An 8,545-nucleotide genomic window follows, 5' to 3' on the forward strand; every position below is an offset into this window, starting at 1 on the left:
TGCCTCCTCGTTTCCTATTTCCAAACGAGTTTATATCCCTGTCTGTAACTTGTCCCTTTACATGCTAATCCCTCACTTTTTCCCACCCACCTCTTGCCACTTCTGCATTTGAAAGAGGACGAGGTGCTTCCTCTTCCTCCAGCATGCCCAAGCCCAGTAGGACATATTACCGATGAGAGATCCATCGCTCCCACCCAGACATGGAACTGCCCACAGTGATGTCCAGTTGAAATGGCAGGGAAAGTCTCATCTTCCATGGGAGCTGAAAACAGGGTCCTTAGGTATTTTAGATGTTGAAATGCCAAAAATCACAAATGTGAATCTTCATGTGGTGAAGGAAAGAACATGCTGCTGGTGAATGCTAACCCCTTTCTACTTGCTGACATCCCACAGCATGGGTGTGCTAGAGGTTTTCAAATAAAAGCTTGAAAATCCCTTCCTTTTTCCCAGATCTGGCACTAAGGACCAAGCCAATATCTTCCTGTTATTTTCTTTTTTTTTTTTTTTTTTTTTTTTTTCCCTTGGAAGCCACTAACCTGTTTGGCTTTAAATGCTCTCCAAAAATGCTCCCTGAAGCAGCTATATGAACACTTCAGCACAAACACTTAATGTTAAACTGGATAATAGAAAGAGTTGGGCAAGCTTAACACCAAACGGTGTTGTAAATCAGGCCTATAATCTGAGCAGGTCTGGCACATAATTAATCTTTGGGGAGTCTCTGGGTAGCAGCTTGCAGGTTGTTAGTCAGTAAACTCCCACAGGTCCCCATGGGTTTGGGATTAAGCTCTGTGTGAGAATAATCATCTAATTAATCACCTCAGGCAGGGGTTTTAGAGACCTTCAGTCCCTGCTCTTGGAACAGGTGTAAGGTTTAAATAGGCTATGCCAAAGTTTCATTATCTAGTTCACTGCCAGCTCCAGATGTGTCTGTAGACCACGTCTTACTGGCACTGGGAAACGCAAAACCACGAGCCAGGAACAAAGCATTTTCCCCATGCTTTATGTTGCTGTCCTGTGTAGGGAGGGTGGCAGTGCCTGAAGGAATAAATCCTGTTTTCCTGTCCTCTGTGCACAGTGCTGCCGCAGGAAGCTACCAGGAGTCAAGAGAAGTTCAGAGAGGAGGTGGTTTTCATCTCAGGTGGTGCAGGAGGATTTGAAGGTCTCATTTATTACAGAGGCAAACTCTTCTCAACCATGAAATGAACCCAGAAACGTTTGCCTTGAGGTGATTCTTGAAAATGATTAAACATTAGAGCCTTTTTCTAGGTTAACTTACACAGAATTTTATGACAAAGGCTACGGCAGGCCACCTATGGTCTTACAGGTATCTATAAAACTTTCTCATTCAAATTATCTGTATTTGAGAACTCTTTTGCCAGAATTAATATTGCCTTCTCAGGACCAAGTACAACCGTGAGCTGTACATGTGCTTCAGCCCTATTTTTGAGCAATTTTGCATCTTGCTAAGGAGAAGCAGCCTGCGGGTTAAGGGTGGTAAGGCCACGAGTGATTTCTCCTCTGGGTTGTCTGGTGAACGTGGGCTGCGAAGTGTCACTCAGAGTTGTGACTCTTTGACTTGAGCTCCAGCTCATCTTCTCAATGGGTGCTTTTCCCTCACCCACGTGAGCAGAGGGCACTCCTGCTCATCCCACCCCGATGAGGAAAATGCTCAGCAACGCAACTGAGCTCTGCAACTGCTGGCCACAGCAAGGCCAACGGTTAATGTCATTTGAGAAACTCAGTTTCTCCTCCTTCGTTATAGAAAGCTCTCCAATAGCAATGTTCACCTGGCATATAGTTTAGCCTCTAGATGTGGCTGCATGCTGCAGAGCACTCAGGGAAGCCCCTGTTTTCTTGGTAAAAACCAAAGAGAGAGCTGAAGTTAGAGCTGTGGAGACGTATTCTGTCTTCTGTAATTTTTACTATTGTCTTAAGAAACTGGAAAAAATTTGTGATGCAATTCTGTAAATACAAGTTTTCCAGGCAAAGGATTAAAATATGTCTTTGAAACTCTTCAGTAGATAAACTTTAGAAAAAGCGCCTTCTAAAATTGTTCCCTGGGAGGAAACCACTGCTCAGGTTCTGCTCTTCCACTCCGCTGCAGCTTGCTAAAGGCATTTTTAATGCCCTTACAATGATTTAAGTAAGAAGAAAACTAGCATTAATATTCATAATCGAAGCAAATATCTGTTTTAAAGGTACTGTTCTCCACAACAAGGCCATGGATTTAACGGGTTTTTACTGTATTATCAATAGCACAATGCTGTGGCATTGATCCACAGCTATAGGAAACAACCCAATTACTGTTCAGTTGAGTCAAAGCAATTAGTCTGCTTAGGCCAGAGGGTAATGTAATCAGCTGAAAATGTTCAACAATCAGATTTGCAGAGAGCTGAAACTCGCATTTTCTTTCTTTCTTTCTTAGCTGACTCGGAGATCTCATCCTAACTAATGAACATGGGCAAAGCAACAATTCAAAATATGGTGGAAACCCCAAAAGTCCCTTTGAAGTCAGTGGCCAAGGTAATGATGGCTTGTAAATGGGCAGGTTATTTTTGAAATGCACAAGCTCAGGGGCCTCTCTGTACTTGATCCTCCTTTAGCATGTGCTTAACTGCTAAAATACATTCAGACTAGTCTTCAGACTCTGATGCTTATTGTCTCTATTAAATTCTTTAAAAAAGGAAAAGCAATTATGAAAATTTATTGTTAGATCTGCGGTATAAGGACCTAAGCGGTTGTTTAAGTGGTGGTGGATGTGGATGTAAAATTGGGATCTTTTGGGACTGGCTAAGCAAAAAACTCGTTAATCAAAGCTTTTCCTATAAATTTTATATACTTGTGCTGAGGTCACTAACAGTTTCCAGAAAAGTTTTTCTGTAAACTGTTGGGGTTTGTTGTTGTTGTTGTTGTTATTTTTTTGGCATGGCACTGCATTTTGGTGATTATATTGTCTGACTTAAGTAACAGATGAAAAGATTGCAGTTACAACATTATGTCTGAGTATCCTTTGTTCTTCCTTGCACTTAATGATCTTTTGAAGGCAGGATTAACATAACCAAAGCATTAAACATCCAAATACTTTAGTCTCATGCTGAATGACTAGTTGATACACTATGGGTCTGACTTCTGTTTCACAAGTATTTTACTCCCTTTGACTTCTTTTGGGATTGTTGCTACTCAGACTAATGGCATACAGCATCCAAATAATCTTGTTTCTAATTGAAAGAATTAGAAGGGGGTGCTTCATAACTCTACAGTGTTGCTTTTGCCAACAAAAACTGAATACAGTGCAACCGTTCCTGTCTGAGGATGATCTGCTTACATATACTTTCTGTTAAGCTGCTTTAGTATCCTGAAATAATTGACTGAATGGTGCTTTTGTGTTTTGTGGTGGAGAAGAGCTGACATGTTGCTACTACGTAAGAACTGACAAAACACGATTTGAATAGTTTAACTCTGGAGATCCTAATCTGACACAGGTGTTCTCCAGGCATAGTCTGTTGAAAATCTCTGGGGCTTGATTCCATTATGTTGAGAAAGTTTAGAAGATAACTTGATTTTTCCAAAGGCTGAATGTAATCTGGGTTTGAGCAGAACAAGCCCAGGAGAGTTTATAGTATTATAAATGTGATTCCTTCTGCACTCAGCCAAAGGAAAGACTGCGCTAAAGCCAATGTCTTTTGAACTCAGCTCATCACTTGATAGGGAGAGTATATCGTAGTACCCTCTAGAGTGAGGCTGTAACCCAAAACTGCCCTGGCTTCTAAGCTTGGGTTGGAAAGGAAGTGTTGGATTTCTCCGAATTAAATCAAAATGTAGAAATAATGCACACGTCGGGGTTTCTTGAAGGCTGAAGTAAAACTGGGTCATGGCAGCTCTTTTGGAATTCAGCCTTTTGCCCGCATCTTTGGCTGAGATGTGTCTGGAGCACGTACTGGGGACTGCTCTTGAGATAAATAGGAAGCCTCACTTGGAACAGTCTTTTGTGCAACTCTCTAAAGTTAGCTCAGGAATCTATCAAAGTGAGCGCTTGTCTGGATAAAGGAGAGTAGTTAGGGTTTTTCCTGTCTAATTAACAGATTGAAGGCACTGATGTGGAATGGAAGAGCTTGGGCTAACTTCCAAGCTAATACGCTGCTGATTGTGAAAATACTTCCGTCTTAATAATGAAACGATGGGATTTACAGACTCTCTTGCCTCTAGTGTTGGTAAAAAAGCTTAGTAAGCCCTTATCTTGTGTCTTCACACCAGAATGGATTTACAGGATGGGGAGGGGGGAGTGGAAAAGAGACCTCGAGGTGTCTCCCTCAGAACACCCCACTGCAACGTCAGCCGTTTTGGTTTATACCGTCTCTGCAGCTAGATCTGGCCATTGTGTTCTATTGAAGGAGGAAAAAACACCATTATCCTTCGAAATTCTCAGTGAGTACAAAGACTTTAAGTGTGAAAAAGGCTTTTTCTTGCTTCTTAGGTTATCTTGAGGCTGTTTCTGAGTTCTGCCCATTTGCGTTCATGCATTCCAAAGAATTTGGCTCTGGACTTGTAAGCAACTGTTGCAATGCTAAGTTAGAAATATTTGGGAAAGACGTTAAAATAGTATTCTAGAGGGTTTATGACACGCTGTGCCATTATGTTCCGCTGTATAAAAGTTGAATAAGAAATCAACTGAATGAGCTGCACTATTCATGTAAGGCTTGCTAACCTATGAATAATGTGATCACCCCAGACACGGCATTGTAAAGGTTTTATAAGCATCAGTAGAGTATTTTTATCTGTATTTGCATGTCTTAAAAGGAGGAAAAAAAGCTACTAATGTTGTAGAGTCAAACTTTCAGTGCTAAAGAACTTGGCTGTGGGTTCTGCATTTCTTTCTTTTTTTTTTTTTTTTGTTTGGATGTTGCTTGCCTGTGGTACGAAATGCTGAGTTTTCCTTTAAGAAGAGAGCAAAGAGATCGGGTAGTGTTACACTGACTCCATCTCTCTTTTGTGGATGAGTCTTCCTATGTTGCATGGAGTCATCAAACAGTTGTAGTATATGAGCACCATGAAAGGAACTTGTATCTACTCAAGGCAGTGCCCACCTGCCCAGCCACCTCTCTCCTTTCCAATTATGCTGTGTGTTCTTTAAAGTCTTTCTGCTCTTCACAAAGAGAAAGACTTAACCCAGCTGGAGGGTGCCTTGGTGGCACGGACTTTCCGACTGTCTGATGAATTCCTATCTGATGCTGAGCAAACCCAGCTCTTCCCAAGTAGCCACCAGCTGTCTTCAGCTTTCAGGACCACTGAGAAAACTGCAGTGTGGAAGGGTGTGTGACAGCTTTCTCTTTTTAAGTGAGAAATCTCTACTACCTTCCCTGCTCACCCTTATTCTGTTCTGAAGTTCATGTTGCTGCTCAGCTCTTGAGTTACCGTAAGTGGTAACAGGGGCAGCCTGTCACTCACTGTGGGCAAAGGCTGGAGGGAGATGAGCCATACCTTCTCAGCTGCCCCCTCCTACTTTCTAATGCCTGTGGGTAGGAGAGACAGGGGGACTCAGGACTGTGCTCCAGGGGGAGGAAGAAGAAGCCCCAAGCCTTCCTGTGCATCCCCTGTAAGCTTGTCTCCTTTTGACATCCTCCCTGTAATGTGTAGCCACCCTATTTCACTCATGCTTGCCCTCTCAGTAGGTTTCCTGGCCCACACTCTCCCAATATTGGCTCCAAGCAACCCATTTACTTTGCTCTCTGTGCAAATCTGTTGTCTGCAATTGGCAGTGAAAGCGAGGGAAAGGCCCTTGACCCTCGCTCAGGCTCTGTGAGCAGGTATTAGGAGAGGCAGGCTGACCTGTCGTGTCCGTGTACGCCCCTTGCACTACTGCAGGGCAAGTTCATCAGGCTATTTATTACATGTTAGAATGAACTTTACTGCTAAAAATTGCAGAGCTTGCTCCTTGAGTGAAAGAAGTTTCTGCCATCTTCAGGACTTGTATCTGGGAGGTCAACTAGGTGCTGTGGGAGAGCAGACTGGTTCCTGAAGGACACGTGCATGTGAGGGGAACACAAGACTCATGATGAAACAGACCTTCTGCTCTTGTGTCCTGCCTCTGCCTGCTGCTGCTTGCCTCTGGGGACTGGGAGGGCTGGTGGGAGGCTGTTTACAGAGCAGGTACGAGAGCAGCCGGGAGCATGGCTTGTGGGGATCCAAACAATGGATTCCTTTGCAAGTTGTCCATCAATGTTGACTTCCTGACTATGCTTCACCCACTGTGCTTGCTAATGGCACAATCATTAAATTTTATTTATCGTAATTTCTATTTTGACTGCATCTTTCAAATCCAACTTGCAACAGCATTTAACAGGTAAAAGCAGAGTCCCTTCCCAGCAGAGTACGTAAATTTTCTGTGGTAGCAAAATTCACTTAGCCTTGCTATTGGTTGCACAGTTACCCTGCTAACACAGATGGGGTGGGGAGGGAAGGAAGCTGGGATCTAACTGGATCCCTGCACTGAAAAACTCTCTGCACGGTGAACATTTCAACCACGTTTCAACACAATTGAAGGAATGATAAACTTTGGGGTAGGGATAGGATTGAACATCCAGACTTTATCTCTAGAAAAGATGGTAGAAACTACTACCTTGGATTAAAGTTAAATTTTGATTGCTTTCCCAGTAGATCCAAGTCTCTGTTCAGGTAGAATTTGGACAATTCCTTTCCTGTGATCTTCTGAAGAGTTGTCTGGAGTCAGACAACTGTTGCAATAGGGGTTTGGCAATACTAAAGTTATGTGGAGTGTCTGCAAACCTCTCCCTTTGATGCTCTTTGATCTCCACCCTTTAGATAAGACACCGCATGATACAATTGGCTTAGGCTCAGTAGCGCTCATTTAACTAAGTGGAAAGAAGCGGGAGCATGGATCATATTGATGTGTAGCTGTGTATGTTACTCAGCCTCTGGACAAAACTGCTGCTGCTTATTCACCTTTGCGATTGATCGCTACTGTGTTATGTTCTTTCATGTTGTGAGTCACTTACCAGATAGGACAGCCTTTCTCTGCCTACTAAAGATTGCACAAAGGTTGCTAATTGAGTGACTCACTGCAGTGTATCATTTTTAATGTCAGCACTTTTTTGCTCATTTATCCAGGTCTCACTTTGGATGGGGTTATTGATGCTGTGGGACACTTAAGCATTTGATTACAGTGAAAGTCTCCATAAGGGCATGACTCACCAAGCTGGTCTGGTAACCAAACCACAGACATTTCTAACATGAGAAAGGACTCCTCTTGATCCTGAGAGCTGTATTGTTTTCTATTAGATTGCCTCCTGCTTTGTCATGTCTTACTAGGCATGTTATGCCATAACCTGGCGTGTGTTTGTGCTGTGCAGATTGCCAAGATGGGCAGAGCTGTGGAGCCCTTGAAGGCACTGGAGCCAGCCCAACTCTGCTGTCCAGCAGGTGACTTGCGTATCTCATGTCCTGGGGCTTTTTGTGCCCATGTGCATGGAGGTATGAGAAGGTGGCTTTGAGAAAAGGGGCAGCAAATATGTACTAAACGTAGCTGGGCAGTTTGGTGTAGTCCACCTGTTGTTTCCTGGGCGCAGAAAACTTTTTTCTTCCATGGCTGTGATCCTGCTTTATGATCATGTACTTGAGATGTACTTTATGACCATGTCCTGGTTTTGGCTGGGATAGGGTTAAATTTCTTGCTAGTGCTGTGTTTTGGATTTAGTATGAGGAGAATGTTGATAACACACTGATGTTTTCAGTTGTTGCTAAGTGCCCTCCTAGTCCAAGGACAGCTCCCATGCCTACCGACTGAGCTAGGTACACAAGATGGGAGGGAACATAATCAGGACAGCCAGCCCAGCTGGCTAATGGGGAAAAATATGGACACACTTGTTTGAACATCCCAAGGATGTTCAAATGATTTTTACTTGAGGTGTCTCAGCCCTTGGTGCAGCACAGTGTGCCAAGCCCAGGGGAATTCAGAGACAGCTGGTACATCTATGTTGCAGAGCTCGGAGCTGGGCAAGGAAACAACTGAGGCCGGGAGGCAGCGAAAGTCTGCTAGGGTATTTATTTGCTGCTGCTAGTATAATAGTGCTGGTGCATCTACACGCTGATCTGGAGCTAGCTCTGTTCATCTCACATCCTACACGTTAGGGATAGGCCCTTAGTGTCTCAGTGATGTCTCTGCAAAATTAGGAAGTGCTGTTTATTTCTCCCTTCCTCATCCATGTTTTGGAGAAGTGTGATTCATTACAGGTGCTCAAGTCCCAAATGCTATGGGGAGAAAAATCTAGAGCTGTATGGAAATGGATTGTGAGGACACAGAAGTACTATCTGCTTTGCAGTGTCTTTGCTGTCACCGCACCTCTTGGGGATTCTCTTTTCCATCCACGGTTCTCTAAGTTTATGCCATCTGCTAGGGGATGTTCTTGGGAAGCTTTTAGGGTCCAAGGCTGTGTTGTGCTCCCACAACGTGGTGGGAGGTGGCATCTTTAGTTGCATTGCTTGGTTGAGAAATTGCTGATGGGAAGAATCTGCACCAATTACAAGTAAT

This window comes from Fulmarus glacialis, unplaced genomic scaffold (genome assembly GCF_000690835.1).
Source record: "Fulmarus glacialis isolate BGI_N327 unplaced genomic scaffold, ASM69083v1 scaffold3007, whole genome shotgun sequence".
Taxonomy (NCBI): domain Eukaryota; kingdom Metazoa; phylum Chordata; class Aves; order Procellariiformes; family Procellariidae; genus Fulmarus; species Fulmarus glacialis.